Below are 22,980 nucleotides of genomic sequence, written 5' to 3'. Positions count from 1 at the left end.
TTTCATTTCTAATTCAATATGTTATACTATTTTTAGTTTTCTGGAAGTATCTCTTCTACTGATTTAAGAACTTGTTTCTCAGTGACTCACAAAAAAAATTGTTGGTCTGTAAATTTGTGGCTTTTACAAAGAGAGATTAAATTAGGGTGAGATTACTGGAATAAGACATTTCACATGAGGTTACAAGGCGGCTCTTGTCCATGGCCTCCTTTTGTTTGGTTTAAGATACTTTGGGTTGCAAGTAACAAAAAATTTAACTTCCATTGATCTATCGGAGAAGGCAATGGCACCCCACTCCAGTACTCTGGAGTACATCCATGGAAAATCCCATGGATGGAGGAGTCTGGAAGGCTGCAGTCCATGGGGTCTCTGAGGGTCGGACATGACTGAGCGACTTCCCTTTCACTTTTCACTTTCATGTATTGGAGAAGGAAATGGCAACCCACTCCAGTGTTCTTGCCTGGAGAATCCCAGGGACGGGGAGCCTGGTGGGCTGCCGTCTATGGGGTCACACAGAGTTGGACACGACTGAAGCAACTTAGCAGCAGTAGCAGCATTGATCTATATAAGAACATAGACTCATTGGTTTATATCACCAAAGCGTCCAGAGGCACAGTTTAATCTGGGCTCCAGGTCTGTTCCTCCAGTGTTTTCTTGGTCCTGACCTCAGCAGCTTTGCTTAGTAAGATGCCTGAAGCAGCTACCCAGATTACATTAGATGCTATTCAAGAGTGAGAAAATTGGGACATCTTTCCAGGATTCCCTATCAAACAGCTTCTTCAGCTCTATTGTCCTGGTTGAGTCAAGGGCACATCTATGGGTCAGTCACTGGGCAGGACATAGGATGATGTTGTTGGCATTTAGCCCAAGGTAGATACATGTTCAATTACCAGGTTCTGGTGGAGTCAATCTCTTTCAAAGCATATGGGCTGCATGGCAGAGATATGGACATCAACAAAAAAACTGGAGGAAATTATCAAGAGAAGAATGAATGGATGGTAGGGGAACAGTCACTGTCTTCTGTAATAGCTTAAAATTCAAGAACTATGAGTCTCAGACCACATTATCCATGGTGCCCATAATCTGTATATCTCTATTGTATATGTGAATCTCTTTGTAATTCCAAACCAAGACTCACATTTGAAAGAGAGATGTTGGTTAAAGTGCAATCTTATATTTTTCCTAGTCGTGATTCAGCCTTCTCATTTAATCCTATTTAATATTGCAGCCTACCCTTTTAATCACATTATCTTGCCTCATTCTATTTTTTATTTTCTCCATGGTATTGAACACTTTCACTATGTGATGAAATGAATGTCTCTGCTTGTTTATTATGTTCATTGATGTATCCCAGGCACTTAATGAATGATATGTAGATGCTTAGTGGAATGGAGTCGAGTGCTCAGTCATTCCGAATCTTTACAACCCCATGGACTGTAGCCCACCAGACTCCTTTGCCCATGGAGTTTTTCAGGCAAGAATACTGGAGTGGGTTTCCATTTCCTCCTCCATGAGTAGATGCTCAGTAAATGTTTGTTAAATAAATGAATGGATTGAAAAAATGAATAATTGAATCTAGTCAGAGACTTTTTGGTCATTTTACTAAGGCATTTTGATTGTTGACAATTGGAAATAGTGCCCTAAGATACCATTTCCAGGGGATTTTTGTCCCTGCAGGTTGTGCTCTTGTAGACAGGTGACAATGGTCAAGCCTGACTTGACAATTCTGAGAGAAATGTGTTTCTTGGTCTTTGAAATTTTCTTGTTTCCTTGTTTGGGAAAGAAAATGGTGGGCTAAAAGAAAGGCTAATTCAAGCAACCAAGATTATTCTGGGCTTGGAGGAGTTAAGTATACTTTAGTGAAGCTCTCTCCTGGCCTCTTAAAATGCCAGTAGGGATCTAGAAGCACCCGCCTTCATGCCTCTCAGGACAATGTGAAATCTAATGTCAACTTGAAAGCAAAATATTTTCTTCAGTTCAGAGTAAAATCCACTTTTCTTTATAGCGTCTATTGAGTCTGGACAGCCTGGCTCATGAACCACCCAAGCAGATTCTTCACAAAGCTAACCTTGAGACAAAGGCCAAATTGAGGATAGCACCCTGATGCGTAAATTGTCTACTCTCAGTAGCCTGGGAGGCTACTGAGCACCACAAAGGTCCATACAGGCAAAGCTATAATTTTTCCAGTAGTCATATATGATTGAGAGAGTTGGACCCTAAAGAAAAATTCAAAAACATTCAGAAAATAAAGATCATGGCATCCAGTCCCATCACTGTATGGCAAATAGATGGGGAAAAAGTGGAAACAGTGACAGATTTTATTTTCTTGTACTCCAAAATCACTGTGGACAGTGACTGCAGCCACAAAATTAAAAGATGTTTGCTCCTTGGAAGGACAGCTATGACAAACCGAGGCAGCATATTAAAAAACAGAGACATAACTTTGCCAACAAAGGTCTGTATAGTCAGAGTTATGGTTTTTTCAGTAGTCATGTACGGATGTGAGAGTTGAACGATAAAGAAGGCTGAGCACCAAAGAACTGATGCTTTCGAACTGTGGTGCTAGAGAAGACTCTTGAGAATCCCTTGGACAGCAAGAATATCAAACTAGTCAATCCTAAAGGAAATAAACCCTGAATATTCTTTGGAAGGAGAATACTGAAGCTGAAGCTCTGATACTTTGGCAATCTGATGCAAAAAGCCGACTCATTGGAAAAGACCCCGATGCTGGGAAAGATTCGGGGCAAAAGGAGAAGGGGATGACAGAGGATTAGATGGTTGGATGGCATAACTGACTCAGTGGATGTAAATTTGAGCAAATTCCAGGAGACAGTGAAGGACAGGAAAGCCTGGCATGCTGCAGTTCATGGAGTTGCAAAGAGTTGGACATGAATTAGCGACTGAACAACGGTAGCAACAGTGGCCTGGGAGGAGACATGAAAAGTCCTAACTGCTCTCCCAAGAGAGGCTGATGTTCCCTTGCCACTTAGCTTGCTGCTGACTTGCTGCTCAGGGTGTTTTGATTGCCAAGGGCTCATGATAATCTGTGGTTCAGTTGTCAGTTGGACTATCAGCTGATTCCAGGAGTCATACAGTGGGTTCCTCTTGAGTACTATGGTGCCTTTCTCCACCACTGGGGTGTCAGAGTAAAGGATTAGTGAGACCACACTTTGGAGAGCATATCCCCAGCTTCATCTCATCATTGCACACATAGGCACAGATGCCTGTCCTGTGGGCTTTCTCACCCTACAGCTGAAATCGACAGGACTTCCTGGGATGATAGTCACACTAAACAACACTCCCGTGTAGCACTCCCAGTCAGAAATCAGCTTCACTGTGATGATTATATAAAAATTCTGCTTATGTAGTCTTCTAGCCACAGTCCTTGACTCTAAGATTGAACAGTTCACCCTGTTAGAGTCAGTTATGTGGGAGAACCATCAGAGGTTGGGGCAATATTCAAATATTTAATAACTTTACTGCATCAACTTGGAACATTGCAAGTGGAGGCTGGCCAACGAGCTAAATCTATCAGCCCTGCGCAGAGAATCACCTGCATGAGCTGTTACTTCGGCCTCTACTTCCCTTTCATCATCCATGGATTAAATGGTCACTTTTTAGAGTTTTCACATGTCATTTCACCGTCAGTTTCTCCAGATGAGAAGTTTTTTCTAAGGGAGGTAAGTGAGACAGTTGCTTAAGGCCATAGATAATCCAAATGTAACCCAAATAAACCCTGGAACCCCGCTGATCTAAACTTTGTATATTTTCCCATACAGACAAACACAACCTGGAAATCCAAAATAATGACATATATTTTGAACCTTTTTCTAGTCTTTCAAGGAAATGACAAAGAACAAAGTATACTCTTAATAAATGGCTAAAGTCAGCTTTTCTTTCCACTGCTTCCTTTCTTAGTGTATTTCACATAGTCTGAAGCTGCTACTCCCCATGCTTCTTTATTTTCCTCCTATCGCGCTCTCAAAATGTCTTCCAGAAACCCCACATACATGGGTTAAACGATCCTCTTTCTACTGCTGAAGGGAGTGTCATGGGTGAGGTCTTGTATAAACCACTGGCCTGGCCAGGCTGCAGGAGGAGGGAGAGCAGTAGGAAATTGTATTGCCCTTGACCTCACCAGTCTAGACCTGATTCCCTACAAAAGGAAACCCCTGGAGCCCACTGAGAAATATAGTGCTCCTTGTGGTCTGACAGCTCTCCTAGTGAGAAATCATTTTGGGAAATCTCAGTTGAATAAAATTCTGCACCTTATTGTACATATTAGCTGTAAGTGCTAGGTCTGAGACCAAAACCCAGGATTTCTTGGGTCTGTGCAAACTGAGGGTGTGTCTCATTTATACTCAGCACACAATATATATAGGGCTTCCCTGGTGGCACAGATGGTAAAGAATCTGCCTGCAGTGCAGGAGACCCGGGTTCAATCCCTGAGTCAACAAGATCCCCTGGGGAAGGGAATGGCAAACCACTCCAGTAATCTTGCCTGAAAAATTCCGTGGACAGAGGATCCTGGCAGGCTTCAATCCACGGGGCTGCAGGCAGTCAGATCAACACGACTGGACAACTAACACTGACTGACTGACACAGTATATGCACGGCTGGGTATTTATTAAATAAATGAATAAACCTGGGATGAACTGAGGCCATTTAGGAAGAAAAAGACATGGGATTAGGAGGGAAATGACATGGAATAGTTCCTTCCTTCTTTCTTTACTAGGATGATTTGAATTGGCCATCTCCCTTGAAGAAATTCATCAGTTGCCGGTTCCATTGTTCTATTCACTCTCTGCAGACTCTTTGTAATTGACTTTTATGTCCTGTTTTCTCTTCTTATCACTTTTCCCTCTCTTTTTACTGTATCCACATGAGTAATTTTCCATTATATTGTTATATCCAAAGACCTCTGACAGGGTGGCAGTAAAATGACACAGCTAAGTGATACAGATTTTAATGACTTAATGCTGTAATAATTTCTGATAGAAACATAAGGAGAGACAGAGCTGTTATTTCAAGACATAAAAATGGAAAGTGGACCATGGAAAAACCATTTCTGAAAATTTACTGTGGCAGGGGAGAGAGTAAGAGAGGTAAGGGCAAAGTTGGTAAAGGCAGGTCCGTAAAAGATGTGCTATTAGTAAAGGAAAAAAAAAGTTATAGGAGAGAAAAATAACATTTCAGAAGTATGCAAGAAAGAAGAAAAAAGAGATGACAAAGTGAAAAAGATAGACTGGCTTCTTAAGAGGGAAAAAGAGCAAATAGGAAATTATAGAAAAAGAGGAAGGCTTGTCTTGTCCTATGAGCCAGGCTTAGTGACAAAGGGTAATAGTAAAAAGAATATTTAAGGTAATAATAGTCGATGAGCAAAGACAGTGCTGATAAGCAGTGTGTTTCCCAGGAGCATCCAGGGTAGGAAAATCACTGCAGAGCACAAAAGCAGAGAATGGAAGCAGTGAAGGCCCTGCAGTTATTTTTGAAATCTCACACAGTACTATTAGGTTGCTAGGAATTTGAAAACGGAAAGGCACAAAATTTGCCTTTTTATATCGCATGATAAAAATGTAGGTTACAGAGAATTTGTGGATTTGGTAGGTTTCCTTGCTACCAAAGTAAACTTGTGGTAAAAGTAATAAAATGGCTAAATGACAAATGCAGTTTGCCCACTGGCTCCTCTGTGGGCCTCTAGGGGCTCTGGGTCAGATGTCACCTATTTCCATGCTCTCCTCCCATCCCAGTCTGACTCCCAAGCTGGTTCCAGACCCATCAGTGGCAGACATTTACTTTGTTCACAAATGTTTCCCATTCTCTCCCCTTCTGCACCCCAGGGAGGACTGCTCCTCCTCATCCTGGTACAGATGGGCATGAATTTTTCTGGTTGGAAACATTCAAAAGTGAAGGTTTGATTCTCCATGTTCTTTCTTCCTTTATGTTTTAAAATATACTGTATTAACAGAAGAGTTGATGCCCCAAAAGAAGGGAAAAATTGTCATTGAAAAGGCAGTTTCCCAGAAAAAAAGGCACACGGTGGCTGGTGGGGAGTGGGGAGAGGGAGTCACCGGGGAGAGGAAGGAACTGTGGGCGAGACCTTTTTATGGTGGTTTCTGCAGGAAGAAGTGTGCAAGGCTGGGAAGGCAGGCTTCAGGTTGGCTAGCTGGAATGATTTCAGCAGACTCTAAGGCTTAGAGGCAGCCCCCAGCTGTCTGGTACCTGGCCACAGCATGATTAGGGCAAATGGATAGTGGAACAGGGCACACAATCCCAATAGAAGAGGTGGTTGGGGGTGTGGGCTCTGGGTTGGTTGTTTGGAAGTGTACCCTCATGAGAAAGACTCTTCTTGAGGAGTAGGGTAGGGGTGGGAGGCAACCAAAGAGGCAGAAAGCCAAAGAAAGGTGACAGATATGTCATAGGGTGTTCAAGCAAGGCATGTTCAGCATATGGATATAGGGAAGATGTTAAAGCATCAAGTTTACAGAAGCTAGAAGCATGGATAATTTACTAGCCCCCGGTGCTCATGGTTGCATGTGCTGATAAGGAGATGCATTCATGTATGCTCAGTCACTCAGTCCTGTGGGACTCTTTGCAACCTTATGGACTGTAGCCCACTAGGCTTCCTCTGTCCATGGGCTTTTCCAGGCAAGAATACTGGAGTAGGTTGCTTGTCTTCCTCCATGGGATCTTCCTGACCCAGGGATTGAACCCTCATCTCCTGTGTCTCCTGCATTTCAGGCAGAATCTTTACAACTGAGCCACTGGGGAAGCCCGATAAGGAGATGGCAAACATTCAAAACACCTGGAGTTCTGCTGCAAGGGTCTCATGTCTACCTCATGATGCTGCATGAGGGAGAGAAACTACTGTTGCATGAAGTCACTGAGATTTGGGAGTTATTTTTACCAGAGCATAATCTAACTTACTGTCAGTAATGTGCTGCCCCCTCAATGGTTGTGGGAATTCAGTGAGATAACAAAAGTAGAACACTTCCTGACACATGATATGGTCTCACTAGTGTTAGCTACTGTTATCATTATTTGCTAATATTATTCTTCTGCTTAGACTGTTCTCTTTTTCTCTGACATCTGATAAGTTTCATATCCATCTCAAATAAGAACAGCTGCCCTATATTATGCAGCTATGTGCTCTACACTCGTGATCATATTTATCCTCAGAACAAAAGAATAAGGTAGTTATTAATATAACACTAATGATAATAATACTGACAATTACTATTTATATTATTAACACATCCTTTGACTATGTGAATCACAATAAACTGTGGAAAATTCTGAAAGAGACGGGAATACCAGACCACCTGACCTGCCTCTTGAGAAACCTGTATGCAGGTCAGGAAGCAACAGCTAGAACTGGACATGGAACAACAGACTGGTTCCAAATAGGAAAAAGAGTACATCAAGGCTGTATATCATCACCCTGCTTATTTAACTTATATGCAGAGTACATCATGAGAAACGCTGGGCTGGATGAAGCACAAGCTGGAATCAAGATTGCTGGGAGAAATACCAATAACCTCAGATATGCAGATGACACCACCCTTATGGCAGAAAGTGAAGAGGAACCAAAGAGCCTCTTGATGAAAGTGAAAGAGGAGAGTGAAAAAGTTGGCTGAAAGCTCAACATTCAGAAAACGAAGATCATGGCGTCCAGTCCCATCACTTCATGGCAAATAGATGGGGAAACAGTGGAAACAGTGTCAGATTTTATTTTTTGGGGGGGGGCTCCAAAATCACTGAAGATGGTGATTACAGCCATGAAATTAAAAGACATTCCTTGGAAGGAAAGCTATGACCAACCTAGATAGCATATTGAAAAGCAGAGACATTACTTTGCCAACAAAGGTCCGTCTAGTCAAGGCTATGGTTTTTCCAGTGCTCATGTATGGATGTGAGAGTTGGACTGTGAAGAAAGCTGAGCACCGAAGATTTGATGCTTTTGAACTGTGCTGTTGGAGAAGACTCTTGAGAGTCCCTTGGACTGCAAGGAGATCCAACCAGTCCATTATAAAGGAGATCAGTCCTGGGTGTTCTTCGGAAGGAATGATGCTAAAGCTGAAACTCCAATACTTTGGCCACCTCATGCGAAGAGTTGACTCATTGGAAAAGACTCTGATGCTGGGAGGGATTGGGGGCAGGAGGAGAAGGGGAAGACAGAGGATGAGATGGCTGGATGTCATCACTGACTCGATGGATATGAGTTTGAGTGAACTCCAGGAGTTGATGTGGACAGGGAGGCCTGGCGTGCTGCAATTCATGGGGTCGCAAAGAGTAGGACACAACTGAGCGACTGAACTGATTGACTGAATATATTGTAAATAAAATGTAACAATATAATATACATTATTAATATGTAATAATTATTGTAATTATTATTTTCACTTTTAAAACATGAAACTGAAGTTCAGAGAAGTTGTATAACTTGTCCAAGTTCATACACATAGTAAGTGGCTCAGATGGGATTTGACTCTGAGAAGCTGGACTCCAGTGCTTAGATATCAACACCATATTGTACCATATATCACTTCCAGGATACCTCACAGATTGGAGAGATTCAGTGCAGTGAGGTATTTTGCTGAATTTTTTTTTTGTTAAATAAGAACCTTCTTGGCACTAGAAACAGCCTTCCATCAGCTTGACTGCTCAGTTTGCATTTAAAGATTCTCTCCAGGCAACCTACTTTCCAGCTCCCAACCTTGGGAGAAAGCTAACATGGTCCAGGACACTGGGACAGGATTGTGAAGTCACCCTCGGCCACACACTGCCATGTTGCAACGCGGCTGGCTTCAGCGTCTTTGGCATTCTGCATCCTCCCTCCCACCTGCTTTAGTCACTCCCTTGCATGCTCCTGACTGGCTACAGCCTTCTGCCATTAATGCTTCCGCTTTAGAGGTGGGAAAGCCAAACAAGCACTTGCTCCACCTCCCAGAAATCTGCCATGAGAAGCAGCTCTGAACCATGAGGCCCATATGGGATCTTCTGGAAAATACATTTCACTTCCTGATGGAAGAGACCAGTGCAAGGGAGACAGCTCTGGTATCACCATTTCCCCCTGTTTTCCCCTGAAAACAGATGTGGCACTTAAAGTCACAGTAGTCATCTTGCTACAGTGAGGCAATGAGCATAAGGATAAAAAGCCAAGGGTTGTCAGTGACAGAATGAACCACCTGAAAGAGCCCCAGTTCTGATGTTGTCACAGAGTAGCCACCGGCCCCCTGAATTCTTGTTATGTAAGAAGAACAAGATCTCTTTGTTAAAATTGTTGGTCAGATTTCCCCCTTATTGGCAGCTAAGTGTGTTCCTAAATTATATACCATATCATTATAAATCTTCACATATGTCATAATATACCATAATTGAGATTTATGCTAATTTACATATCTAGTTTTCAATTTTGGATAATTTAGATGACACCATTTTAACTACTTTAAATAATCCCATGTAGGACATTTTTGTGTATAAAGCCTTTTCCATATTTATGATTATTTTCTTTACTCAAGATAGATCTTTCTATAGTAACTTAAGATTCTTGACACATATTAACAAAAGCTTTACAAAAATTTTGCACCAATTCTCAACATTTTGCCTTTTTTAAAACAATGTATGTATGGACTCTGTCTTTGTTTCACAAATAAAGAATGTGAACTTGATCTAAGCAAACAAAATTAAATTCTCTGGTCTAAATTTTGTTCATCTTCATCTTAGCAAAAACCTGCCTTGATGTATGTCTCAAATTGTTTGAAACATGTAAAAGAACAAAACCTTGTATAAAATATAGAATTCACATTATATACGAATTCTATGAATTCATATGAATATATATTCATATTATATATAGTGGTTATATATAGTAGTTATATATGAATGGGTTTTTCTTAAATTTATCAAGCTGGATGTTCTGGTGAGGGGTTGCTGATGCATTAATTTGAATAAAAGACTAAAATGGAATCATACAATTTCTTGTATGGGAACAGAGCTTGGTATGCTGTTTGCAGCACACATGTAGAGAAGTGGAAGGGGCAGTCAGGGGACATGACCTGGTGCATGTGCCTTCAAGGGTCCCATATATAACCTTACTTTAGTGCTTAAATAATCTCATTACAGATTCTATTCTACAGATAAAGAAGCCATACTTGGCAAACTCAAATACCTTACTTAAGGTTGTGGGAATAGTGGCATTGCTAGGGTTCTAGCATAAGGCTGTCTGATTTCGATTTCCACACTTCCTATAAAAATGGGGAAGGCAGTGCACAGAGAGGTGACATGACTAACCCAGTGCAGAGATGGGTCTTGAACCCAGTACTCCATGCAATTTACATTCTGTGCTCTGATTTCTCAAGGGAAGCAGTTAAAACACAGTGAATGAGATTGAGCAAAGGCAGCTTTTTCTGCCAAGTGACACTGATGCTGTCGGATTGTAGCAGTTAGATCACATGTCCTTTACCCAGTTTAGGGGATAGAGTTAATCAGATGAAGCATCATCATTTATGATGATGGAGGATCTTCTCAAGGAAAAGATATCTGAAGGAGCCAGTACTGTGAGGCTGAGGAAATTTAAAGTGCTGTCTCAAGTCCAACAGCTCAAGTCTAGCTGTGTTATCTGTATGACCCTGGACAAGTTATTTAAACCTCTCTGTGTCTCAGTTCTCCCAGGTTAAACATTGGCATAAATATTGACATAACACATAGGAATTTTAAATGAATAAATGCGACAAAAATGCATCCTCTGGCAAATACATTTAATCAGGCAAGTTTAGATTGTAATGATTTGATAAGTGGATCCATTAAATTCTTTATTTTCTTAGAGGACTTAAACTCTGTGTTAAATTTGTCTGCCATTTCTCTCCTGGCCACTGCTTGGCTAACTGCCTCAAATCTAGGTTCTGCTCATCTGACTGAATAAAACTTAAAAGCTCTGATTCCAAATGCTATGCTTGGAGAAGGGCGTTTCCTGAAGAAGCTTTAATGGAGGTCAGTATGATGGACTTCCAATTTGCCAGTCCTCCTCTCAGTGGGTTGGGGCCATGTGACTGCTTCTGGCAATTGAACTGTGGATGGAAGCGATGTGTGCTTCTGGTTCAGAGTTTGGAGCCAGCTAGGTCCCTCTTCCATCTGCCTCTTCTCTTGTCGAAATGAGGCCACATGTTCTAGATGGTGAAGCTATAAGATCCGTAGGGCCTGTTGAGTCCACAATGAACTTTATGTGAGCAAAACACAAATCTTCCTTGTGTTAAGTCATTGAGAATTTTCAGTTTATTAGTTACTAAATAAAGGTGAGGCGAGTGGTTCTCCAAGTGTGGTCCAGGAACTTGTAGGTTTTCCTAAGACATTTTCAGGGATGCTGGTAGTTGAAAACAATTTTCATAATAAAGCTGTTATGTGCCTTTTTCACTCTCATTCTCTCATGATCAAATGGCAGAGTTGTCCATATGCTATATGTTTTGTGATGGTGCCATTGATCTGATATCTAATGGAATGTATCTTTGTGTATTTTTCTGTTTAAAAGCATTTATTTCGATTTCTAAGGTGGTGAATTTTGATAGATGTAACCCACACAAACAAAAAGCTCTTTGGGAATCCTTAATAGTCTTTAAGTATGTAAAGACATCCCTGTAACCAAAGTGTTTGAGAACCACTGGATTAATCTGTGTTACCTAATATAGAAAATACATCGGCAATGTGGAGTGGGATGTGGTGGTGACCTCAGTCTCTTTTGTACTTAAATTTAATATGAAAGCCTTCTTTATGAAGGAAGTACAGAATAAAAGGTGAGTGAATTTTAACTCAATAAAGTATGATAAAATAATTTTTTTTAAGGGACTAGAGATTGGGCATTGTTGGAATAGTCAGAGATGGGGGCAGAATTTAAAAGACTGGATCATAGAAAAACTAATGATACATAGAAGAGGAAATTGTGTAGCAGGCACATTTGATTATTGAGTATATTAGTCAAATATTGGTTGATAGTTTCTACCCATAACATTAGCAAGAATTTTTGTGAATAAATCTATGGAAGGATAGGCAAATAAGTTTAAGAGACTAGCTGTACTTTGTCTTTCCTAATTATTAAAAAAAGAAACTAAAATTTGATAAGTCATATAAGCAATATTTATAAAGCTTTTATATATTACTAATTAATGTTCTTATAACCTATAAAAATTTTCCATTAAAACATTCATTTTAGAGATGAAATTGACATTCACTATTAGAATGAGAACTTTAACTTTGGTATATTTTTACTCCAGTGTCTTTACTTTATATATAATGCCAAGCTGGCTTGATGAAATTTTTAAGGCAGAAATAGAAACATAGATATGATTATCATGGGGTAGGGGAAGAAGTCATGACATTTTCCCTGACATTTTGTTTTTGCCTAGTTGGCCCTGAAATGCCATTTCTACCCGAGACACAGTGCAAATTTTTGGCAGGGCCTTATTTCTTCAGACTCAATTCAAACATCTTCAGTGGTTTCTAATTGTTTGAAACCATTTAAGATTCTTGGAGAAGGAAATGCAACCCACTCCAGTATTGGATAATCCCATGGACAGAGGAGTCTGGTGAGCTACAGTCCATGGATTGCAAAGAGTCAGATACAACTGACTGACTGAGCACACATTTAAGATTCTTCTCTGTACATTTAATTGTGAAATAGTTATTAAGTTCCTATTACCTAGGAGACACTGCCCAGGATGCTGGAGATGCAGCAGTGAACAATATCCACAAATATCCCTGCCCTCCTGGAGCTTACATCAAAGAGGGAAACTGAGACTAAACTGGAGAAATATTTAAATAGACATATGTTAGACCATGAAAAGTGCAAGGAGAAAAATAAATCAAAGAAGGGGACTTGTGGGAGTTGGGGAGGGTGCAGTTCTCAACAGGGTGGCCAGAGAAGCCCTTAGTGGGAAGGGGGCGTGTAGGGACAGGTATGAGAAACTGAGGGAACTTTGCAGATATCCAGAGGAAGAGCCATCAAGACAAAGCAAATGATGAGACAAAGGCTATGCAGTGGGACCTGAGAAAGCAATAAAGAGACCGCCTGTGGGAAGCTGAGTGAATGAAAGCTTGCCCAGCCATTGGAAGGATTCAGCCTTTCCTGTGAGCAATCCGAATGCTCTTTCAGCATTGTGAGCAGAGGAAAGACATCCTCTGACTTGCATTTTGACAGAGTCACTGTGGCTCTGGTATTGAGAATTTTGTGTGCAGGAGGGGAGGTTAACTGTGGGGAGACTCTTAGGGAAGGTGTTGAAGAAATCCAGGTAGATGACATGGCTCAGTCCAGCAGCAGAGAGATTGAGGAGTCATCAAATTCTGGTTGTATTTTCCAAGTAGAGTCAACAGGATTATTATTTTTTTTTTTTTTTCCAGTGGTTGTTCATGGGTGTAAGTGAAAGAAAGCCATCCAGGATGACTCCAGACAAAATTTTTGGCCAGCACTTAGAGGGAAATCAACTAGAGTGAAGAAGTTTGGAGGAGGAGTAGACAGCAAAGAAGACGAGGAAGTTTTAGAACTCATGGTCCTGCGATTCCTATTAGGCTTCCAAGTATAGGTGCTCTGTAGGCGATTGGGAATATGAGTCTGGAGGTCAGAATATGCATTGGTGACATAAAATAAGAAGTCATCAGATTAAGGAATGTATGTCAAGTCATGAGAATAGATAAGATCATGAAAAATATGTGTGTAAATAGAAAATGGAAGAGGCCCAAGGACTCAGCCCCAGATTCAATAGCTTAAGAGGATGGGGGAGAAAATGAAGAAGAAAAAGCAGAGGAGTATGAGATGAAACAGCCATTAAGAAAAGAGCTCAATCCAACTTTCTAATAATCTCTTCAACCCATCTGCTCCTCCACAAGCTCCATGTATCCTCCACATGATACAAACTGCTCACAGTTTTTCTTCTTCCATATCCTCAGTAACATAATTCCTACGTGCAGTCTGATACCAACCTGATTTTTTCTGATATGACATTGTCCTAATCCATCTTCAAAGACATTTTGAATGCCTTTATGATAGCTGCAATTTTTTCCCTTTTCTTTATACCCATTACCACATTTTAAAAACAACTCATGTGTTGCAATTCCACATTCCTTTTATTAGTGTCTTTTGTGTATGTGTATGTTCCTTCTCCAGCCTATAAGCTTTTTGTAGGTAAGGGCTATCTACCTTGCCAAATGCCTTCCCCACTGTTTAAGCAAGATTGAATTTTACTGAACAGTCACTGGGCAGGTATGGAGAGAAGGAAGATGCAAAGAAGCCTTAGACATTTTACACTAAAAACTTCATTTTGTCAGTATGTGTTGCTGTAGGAACAAAGAGATTACATTTCTTTATTAAAAATATAAGTAGTGATTCATCTGTTTGGGGTATAGAATGGACTTTACTGCTGTACTGCCTTTTGATTTGAAATTTCTCTTTGAAATCAGCAAATTAAAAGAGAATAAAAATTTTTTTAAATCCCTCAGGCATAACTGTGCAGTCTAATATTTTTAATAAAAGAGGAGATACAATTAATTTTTCCATAGATAAGTATTTCCTTAAAATAATTCTAGAATGCTATCATTTTTGTCCAGAGTTGCCTTGCACATTGACTTTACCTGAGGTAGTAGCCCTGGGTTTTCCAGCTCCATTTAGTTATTATTCCCAGTCTACCATTAATGTGGGGGCAGCATGAGTGAATGGTGCCTTGGGGTTGTTTGGTAGACTATCCTGAAGGCATGCGAGTGGGTGACCTTTGTTTAAGTAAATAAATAACATAGAACTATTAATATTTAATCATTTTTATCAAGTCCTACCACTACCTGGTAAATAATGTACCTTAAATGTTAGTTGTCTTATGAAAACTACGTGAAACAAATAACAGGAAGATTCTGACCAGATGTATGTAGATCCAAAACAACTAAATAAAACAGGCAAATGTAAAGTTTCAAAAAAAGGCATTATGCCAAAGTAAAATAAGTCAAACAAAGAAGGACAAATATAGTATAATATCACTTGTATGTGGAATCTAAAAAAATACAACAAACTGTTGGATCATAGAAAAAGCAAGAGAGTTCCAGAAAAACATCTACTTCTGCTTTATTGTGGATCCAAACCAACTAAATAAAACAGGCAAATGTAATACTTAAAAAAAAAAAGCATTATGCTAAAGTAAAATAAGTCAAACAGAGAAAGACAAATATGATATAATATCACTTATATGTGGAATCTAAAAAAATACAACAAGCTATCTGTTGGATCATAAAAAAAGCAAGAGTTCCAGAAAAACAACTACTTCAGCTTTATTGACTACTCCAAGGCCTTTGACTGTGTGGATCACAACACACTGTGAAAAATTCTTAAAGAGATGAGAATACCAGACCACCTGAGAAATCAGGCCTCCTGAAAAATCTGTATGCAGGTCAAGAAGCAATAGTTAGAACTGTACGTAGAACAACAGACTGGTTCCAAATTGGGAAAGAAGTACATCAAGGCTGTATATTGTCACCCTGCTTATTTAACTTATGTGCAGAGTACATCATGAAAAATGCTGGGCTGGATGAAGTACAAGCTGAATCAAAATCGCTGGGAGAAATATCAATAACCTCAGATAAGCAGATGACACCATCCTTATGGCAGAAAGTGAAGAAGAACTAAAGAGCCTCTTGATGAAAGTGAAAGAGGAGAGTGAAAAAGCTGGCTTAAAACTCAAAACATTCACAAAACTAAGATCATGGCATCTTAAAAAACTAAGATCATGGGCCCATCACTTCATGGCAAATAGACGGGAAACAATGGAAACGGTGAGAGATTTTATTTTCTTGAGCTCCAAAATCACTGCAGGTGGTGACTGCAGCCATGAAATTAAAAGATGCTTGCTCCTTCGAAGAAAAGCTATGACCAACCTAGACAACATATTAAAAACCAGAGACATTGCTTTGCTGACAAAGGTCTGTATAGTCAAAGCTATGGTTTTTCCAGTAGTCGTGTATGGATGTGAGAGTTGGATCATAAAGAAAGCTGAGTGCCGAAGAATTGATGCTTTTGAACTGTGGTGTTGGAGAAGACTCTTGAGAGTCCCTTGGACTGTATAGAGATCAAACCAGTAAATCCTAAAAGAAATCAGTCCTGCATATTCATTGAAAGGACTGATGCTAAAGCTGAAACTCCAATACTTCCATCACCTGATGAGAAGAACTGACTCATTGGAAAAGACCTTGATGCTGGGAAAGATTGAAGGCAGGAGGAGAAGGGGACAACAGAGGATGAGATGGTTGGATGGCGTCACCAACTTGAATGACATGAGTTTGAGCAGGCTCCAGGAGTTAGTGATGGACATGGAAGCCTGGCGTGCTGCAGTCCATGGGGTCTCAAAGAGTCGGGCACAACAGTGCGATTGAACTGACTGACTGAGTGAGAATTCTAAAGAAGAAACAGACCCACAGAGAACAAACTAGTGGTTGCCAGGGAGAGGGGAGAGGAACAATAAAGGGGTTGTTGATTAAGAGGTACAAACTATTAGGTATAAAATAAGCCACGTGGATATAATGTACAGCACAGAGAGTATAACAAATATTTTATTTAAAAAAAAAAGCCTTATTCAGGAATAGATGTTTTTATTTTTGATCTTCATTTTTGACTTGGCTTGATTTCCTTATTTCCATGCTAAGTTCTTTCTTGCCCTGAAGACTCAATGATTTTATGTCTTGTGGTTCAAAAGTCACAAGATATCTGGAATTAGGTAGTATGTATTTTTCTTTCTTTAGTGTGAGCCTATAAAACCTCAGCAGTTTGTATTTTAAGGCAATCAAAACTAAATGGAGTCTTGCAGAATTGGTTCCCTCTTTCTAATGTTTCCATTAAAACAAAATATTATAGACAACCCCTGCAAATTTAGAAATGTAGAGACCTTTTTCTTCCTGAATACAGATGGAATGAACAATCTTCACATATATATACACATATATATGTATGCTGCTGCTAAGTCGCTTCAGTCGTGTCCGACTCTGTGTGACCCCATAGCTGGCAGCCCACCAGGCTCCCCCATCCCTGGGATTCTCCAGGCAAGAACACTGGAGTGGGTTGCCATTTCCTTCTCCAATTCATGAAAAATGAAAAGTGAAAGTGAAGTCGGTCAGTTGTGCCTGACTCTTAGCGACCCCATGGACTGCAGCCTACCAGGCTTCCCCATCCATGGGGTTTTCCAGGCAAGAGTACTGGAGTGGGGTGCCATTGCCTTCTCGAGATATATATGTACATAAACATAAAAATATGTCTCTCAACATATTTGGGCCTTGTGCATATACTATAGAATGATAAGAAATTTGGGGAATAATTGGAGTAATTACTCTTAAAGATGGAGTGCCAAAAGAAAAACTTTTGGATAACTGGAGCTTTCAGAACACCCAACTGATGACAGATTGTTACTATTGTGTGAACTCCCTTCAAAATATCTCTAAAAATAAAAAGGAATGGGAGATAAGACCAGTGAAGCCTAAGAACTTTTATTAAATTGCCCATCTTTTCATTTCTATATCTTAAGAATAGTCAACCCTTTTGCTGCTAGCACAAAATGACCCATATGATGTGTGCAATGGATTTTCTTATCCTTTTATTATAAGAAATGTCTCTCCTTCCTTTTCACCTTCTGGCAGACTTTTAGCCCTAGATCTTCTAGAAAACTTGAAAAAAAAAATACCCGAAAGAACAATAGAAGCTGACTCGGCAGATCTGGCCATGGGTTGGGTGACAGGCTCTGACACTGAGTTCAGGATTATTATTTTGATGGGAGATATTATTTTGAGAACCAAACATGGTACTTTAAAAGTAATAGAAACAGATGGTGTCTTTCTCCTAAAATGTTGGCACTTTGATTTGGCCAGGGCAGCATTCATGTGAATGAGGCCTGAAAAATGCAGCTGACAGAGAAGTCAGCATAATAAGGCTTCAGGATAGAAGTGGACCTTAGGAAGCTAGTTGAGGATGAAGGCAGAGGGTAGTCAGAGTGGGAGATTCTCCTAGACATAGGGAAGTGTCCCAAAAGAAGGCATAGAATAGAGACCTGGAGACTAACAGAAGTTGCTCTTGTAAAACAAAAATGATAGAAAGGAAGGTCAGGTATAATAATGTATGAGAGAAAAGAAGGACAAGGTTGAAAGTGAGCAGGGATTTAAAGTCCAAGGAGAAGACCAAACAGAATTAAATGAGTTGGGAAAATAACTAGCATATCCTAATGGAACTGTTACTGCTTGATGCACCATGTCTATATTTTCTAGATTTTTCTGCTGTGCAAAGAAGGAAGAATATAAATTAGGCTAACACATCTATTCTTGGTTAGTTATTAAGCAAAATGATTGCTCAGAAGTCTTTATCTACAAGTGAGGTGACCGGTCAGGGGAACTCTAAGGTTATCTTCTAAGGTACAGATTTTGTATCACAAAGATTAAGAAGAGGATTCTTGTGAAACGATTAACATGTGAAAATAAACCCAATTAATTTATGGGTTAAATATGTGGACTATATATGGGGTGTGCATATGTGTGTCATGCTCAGTCATGTCTGACTCTTTGTGACCCCATCGACTGTAGCCTGCCAGGCTCCTCAATGCATGAACTTTTCCAAGCAAGAATACTGAAGAGGGTTGCCATTTCCTACTCCAGGGGATCTTCCTGACCCAGGGGCCAAATCCATGTCTCCTGTGGCTTCTGCATTGGCAGGGAGACTCTTTGCCAATAGCGTCACCTGGGAAGCTCAGATATGAGAGGTTTATAAACTCACGAAAGAAGAAATACTATTGGAATAGAGAGGAAGAGTTCCTCATCTGTATTTCTTAAAGTAATTGTTATTAGTACCTGGGACAGACCAAGAAGGTGCTAGAGGCAGAACAAGGGAAGAGAAAGTTATGTATGATTTTAAGTTTCACAGATACATGTATGATTTGGCTCTTAGGGGAGAAATTGATAAAATCCAATAATTTGTCTGTAACAGAAATAATAAAGTAAATAGGACTTAATTGGCCTAATTTAAAAGGCTCAAATGGACACTGTAGAACACTTTGTAAAATGAGTAAATTTACCATAATTTCGTATATTAACTCGAAGAATTGAAAACTAACTAAAATGTGACTTGCAAGGTCCTCAAAACACATTATTCCAATTGCTAATTATAATCAGTGGAGAGAATCCCTGTCTAAATGCAGGATGGGTCTGGAAAATATAAAGCCCATGAAGCCAATAGGTGGCATTTTAACTGTATCATGTCTGTTTGAATACAAGAGACCACCAGTGTTTGCAGCATGTTGAAACAAATCCATATAATATCTGCAAAACCCTTGGCATTAGGTAGCTTTTTTCCTCCCCCTCCATTTTAATAACGTTTCTAGAAAAATTTTCAGATGAGAGGTATAGAATGTAAAGCTAAAAATTTTAAATGAAAGCTTTACATTTAAATTGATAAATATTAACATTTGGACACAGTCACAGTGATATATTGAGAGATGATACTTCATTCAATACTTCAGAATACAATAGAAGATGTTTGTGGTCATACTGCCATAAAATAATTGAAATTTTCAACAATATTAACTTTTAGGTGAATAAACATTTACTAGAAAAAATGAGGTAAATAATTCTCAGCCTCTCTTCAAAGTAGTTTTTTCAGTGAATTGTTATGTGTTACTGTGAAGGGGTTGCAAGCTCAGTGATGCTCACTGGAACTGCTATTGAAGAGTCGGATACTTTTATTCTCCTCAGCATCCCCAAGATAGCACTAGCCAGGTCCTGAGCTCACCAGTCCCTTATCCTTAGTCCTAAATACATGCTATGGACCTTCTTATTCTGTCCCTGAAATCCAAAGGTGGAAGCAAATACATCCAACACTTCTTAAACCTAGTGATGGGACCTCCTTGGATGGTGTGAAAGACGGGGTCCACTTTAATCCTGAAAGAATATCAGAGAAGAAAGGTCAGGAAAAATGAGAAAGAATGAAAAGGGTGGTGATGAGTAGAGAAGTTCCAGTCCTGCTAATTCCCACTTTATCCACATTATGTCTCTGTCCCTTCACTAAGCTTTCCTTCCTCTCATTGTACTTACTTCCACCTAATATATATATATATATATATATATATATATATATATATATATATATATATATTCATTATTGTCTCTGCCTCCATAAGACATTGTCCTGTTCAGTGTCCTATGTGGAGAGCTTAAAGAGTGCCTGGCACATAGTAGATGCTCAATAAATGTTTTTGGCTAAACGAATGACTGAAGGAATTAGCTGACATCAGATCTCAGAATGGATAGTGGCTTCCATGCTTTTCGGTCAGGGTCTTAAATATCTTGTCAAAAGAGTTAAAACCTTGAGCATCTGTATTTGAAGATGATAGATTTTAACTAGACATTGTGGTGATCATTGTACAGTATCTGTATACATGGAATCATTGTTGTAAACCAACTAATATAAAGTTATATGTCAATTATATTTCAGTTTTTAGAAACTGTTAAAAGAATGAAAGACAGAAGAACGAAAGTGAAGTCACTCAGTCGTGTCTGACCCTTTGTAACCCCATGGACTGTAGCCTGCCAGGCCCCTCCATCGATGGGATTTTCCAGGCAAGAATACTGGAATGGGTTGCCATTTCCTTCTCCTGGGGATTTGCCCGACCCAGGGATCGAACCCGGGTCTCCTGCACTGCAGGCAGACTCTTTACCAACTGAACGACCAGGAAAGCCCAAAATAATGAAGTGAATTGTCACAACAAAAAAAAGATAGAACATCCCTTTTCACCACCTACCAAAGTATCTCAATACTATAAAATAATATATGCTCAAACATATTTACGTGTTTGAATAAATTTATTGAAGATGAAAAAGTAAAGGAGGAATAGAAGGGGGCATGAAGGATAATAAGAAAAAGTGGAAATAATTGTTTGTGTGAAACTGAAGGAACTGCAGCTAGGGAGAAAGTGAATGAGAGGAGCAGGCTGCGGGGTTGTAATGCATTTCTACCTCCAGCTGGGTCTGAGCTGAGACTGTCCCAGCTAGTAAGTATTTGTTACTCCTCCAAATCAAATTTTGAAGTGTGTGTCTCATGTCTACTTGTAAGCCAGGCTAGTGGTGGAAGGACTGGGAGGAAGGTGTGACCTTGGTGGCAACTTTTAGATGTCCTCTGCTGTCCAGTCTTGCATCCCCATAAAATATAGGCTCTGAGCACCCATCCACTTCTGAAGGCAGCTTAATGAGGCCACTTGGTCATCTCACCTCCCTATGTCTCCCCACCTCTCATTCCAAGTAACCTATTAAAATGTCTGCAACAACACACTGTCCTGCCATTTTGCTATCCCTCAGGTGATATTGTAGGGCTCACTACCAGTTGGGTTATCAAGCAGCTTTCTGGATTACATTCATCCTCACTTTTGAACTTAGCAATGCCTTTAAGAGTTGTGTGGAAAATGAGCTAGCTACAAATATTTGAGGATAGATTACAGGAGTATTAGTTTAAATAAAATATCACTATGAGTGGTTATGAGCTATATAATATAGAGTTGACAAAAAAGTAAGCTTTATGTATTTAGAATCTGACTCTGTAGCAGCCATTGGGATTAACACAAAACACACATTAATTGGCTCATTTTATCCTTATGACCACCTGAGGTAGGAACAGATATTCATGTTATGCATGAAACAGTGACAGTTTAGAGAAGGTTAAATAATTTTCTCAAAGTTATAGTGCTGGTTAGCGAAGGAGTCAAGACTTAAACCAAGATCCATGCTCTTGCCATTGGCCAAGGCTGTCCCAGTAAGAGTTTATTCTCAAGTAGTGATGGTGGTTGTTTTTCAGCTACTCAGTCATACTGACTCTTTATGACCCCATGGACTGTAGCATGCAAGGCTTCCCTGTCCTTCACCATTTCCCAGAGCTTGCTCAAACTCATGTCCATTGAGTCAGTGATGTCATCCAACCATCCTGTCCTTTGTCATCCCCTTCTTCTCCTGTCTTTGATCTTTCCCAGCGTCAGGGTCTTGTCAATGAGTCGGCTCTTCACATCAAGTGGCCAAAGTATTGGTGCTTCAGCTTTAGCATCAGTCATTCCAATGAATATTCAGGGTTGATTTCCTGTAGCATTGACTGGTTTGATCACCTTGCAGTCCAAGGGACTTTCAAGAATCTTCTCCAACACCACAGTTCAAAAACATCAGTTCTTTAGCACTCAGCTTTTTTTATGGTCCAAATCTCACATTCATACATGACTATTGGAAAAACCATAGCTTTGACTATATGGACCTTTGTCAGCAAAGTAATGTCTCTGCTTTTTAATATGCTGTCTAGGTTGTCATAGCTTTTCTTCCAAGGAGCAAGCATCTTTTAATTTCATGGCTGCAGTCACCATCTGCAGTGATTTTGGAGCTCAAGAAAATAAACTCTCTCACTGTTTCCTTTATTTCCCCATCTATTTGGCATGAAGTGATGGGACCAGATGCCATAATCTTAGTTTTCTGAATGTTGAGTTTTAAGCCAGCTTTTTCACTCTCCTCTTTCACCTTCATCAAGAGGCTCTTTAGTTCCTCTTCACTTTTTGCCATAAGGATGGTGTCATCCGCATAACTGAGATTTTAATATTTCTCCTGGAAATCTTGATTCCAGCTTGTGCTTCATCCAGCCTGGAATTTCACATGATGTACTCTGCATATAAATTAAATAAGCAGTGTGACAATATATAGCCTTGACATACTCCTTTCCCAATTTTGAACCATCTGTTGTTCCACGTCTGGTTCTAACTGTTGCTTCTTGACCTGCATACAGGTTTCTCAGGAGCAGGTAAGGTAGTCTGGTATTCCCCTCTCTTTAAGAATTTTCCAGTTTGTTGTGATCCCCACAGTCAAAGGGTTTAACGTAGTCAATGAAGTAAAAGTAGATGTTTTTCTGGAATTCTTTTGCTTTTTCTATGATCCAGGGAATGCTGGCAATTCTCATTGGTA

This window comes from Bos javanicus, chromosome 3 (assembly GCF_032452875.1).
Source record: "Bos javanicus breed banteng chromosome 3, ARS-OSU_banteng_1.0, whole genome shotgun sequence".
NCBI classification, from domain to species: Eukaryota; Metazoa; Chordata; class Mammalia; order Artiodactyla; family Bovidae; genus Bos; species Bos javanicus.
Note: the sequence above shows the minus strand (reverse complement) of the source record.